Genomic DNA, 1302 nt, shown 5'->3' with positions numbered 1-1302 from the left:
AGTTGGGTTTAGCGGTTAGAGCATTGGGCCAGTAACCGAAAGGTCTCTAGTTCAAATCCCCAAGCTGCAGAGGTGAAAAATGTGTCAATGTGCCCTTAAGCAAGGCACTTAATCCTAATTTATCCAGGATCGCCGTTGATTATTGCAGACCTTGGCCTTGACCACATTCTCCTAGGGTGTCTCAGGGTGAGTTGGGGTATCAAATGTTTTGGTCACATGCAGCGAATACAACAGGTGGAGACTTTACAATGAAATGMAAAAAACACATTTCCAATGCACACCTTTGTATTAATACGACCTTGTATATGTGTTAAATAGGACCAATACAAGTACCCATCTAAYTATTAATATTGGTCAGAGCTGGCCAAAGGTAATGTGCACTGCTTCATAGGGAACAGACGGCCATTTTGGATGTGACATGTTCCTGTGTCCACAGTGGTTTGGGAACCTGGTGACTCTGAGATGGTGGAATGACCTGTGGCTGAACGAGGGCTTTGCCAGCTACGTGGAGTATCTAGGAGCTGACTACGCTGAACCCACCTGGAACATCGTAAGACTGATCACCCTTACAGGAGGATTAATCTGATCGTATAGAGTACAGTAAAAATGATCACTCTTACAGGAGGATTAATCTGATCATATAGAGAACAGTAAGACTGATCATCCTTACAGGAGGATTAATCTGATCGTATAGAGTACAGTAAACTGATCACCCTTACAGGAGGATTAATCTGATCATGTAGAGTACAGTAAGACTGATCACCCATACAGGAGGATTAATCTGATCATATAGAGTACAGTAAAACTGATCACCCTTACAGGAGGATTAATCTGATCATATAGAGTACAGTAAGACTGATCACCCTTACAGGAGGATTAATCTGATCATATAGAGAACAGTAAGACTGATCACCCTTACAGGAGGATTAATCTGATCATATAGAGTACAGTAAGACTGATCACCCTTACAGGAGGATTAATCTGATCATATAGAGAACAGTATAGACTGATCACCCTTACAGGAGGATTAATCTGATCATATAGAGTACAGTAAGACTGATCACCCTTACAGGAGGATTAATCTGATCATATAGAGTACAGTAAGACTGATCACCCATACAGGAGGATTAATCTGATCATGTAGAGTACAGTAAGACTGATCACCCTTACAGGAGGATTAATCTGATCATGTAGAGTACAGTAGGACTGATCACCCTTACAGGAGGATTAATCTGATCATATAGAGAACAGTAAGACTGATCACTCTTACAGGAGGATTCATCTGATCATATAGAGAACAGA

The 1302-nt window shown here is 41.2% G+C and overlaps 1 pseudogene; it reads left to right on the top strand.

Moving 5' to 3' along the window:
* Window positions 1-436: 436 nt before the first annotated feature.
* Window positions 437-1302, top strand: part of LOC112070758 (receptor-type tyrosine-protein phosphatase-like N) — a 22669-nt pseudogene continuing 21803 nt past the window's right edge.

Source organism: Salvelinus sp. IW2-2015, unplaced genomic scaffold (genome assembly GCF_002910315.2).
Source record: "Salvelinus sp. IW2-2015 unplaced genomic scaffold, ASM291031v2 Un_scaffold1418, whole genome shotgun sequence".
Taxonomy (NCBI): domain Eukaryota; kingdom Metazoa; phylum Chordata; class Actinopteri; order Salmoniformes; family Salmonidae; genus Salvelinus; species Salvelinus sp. IW2-2015.
Note: the sequence above shows the minus strand (reverse complement) of the source record. Positions and strands in the feature narration are given on the sequence as shown.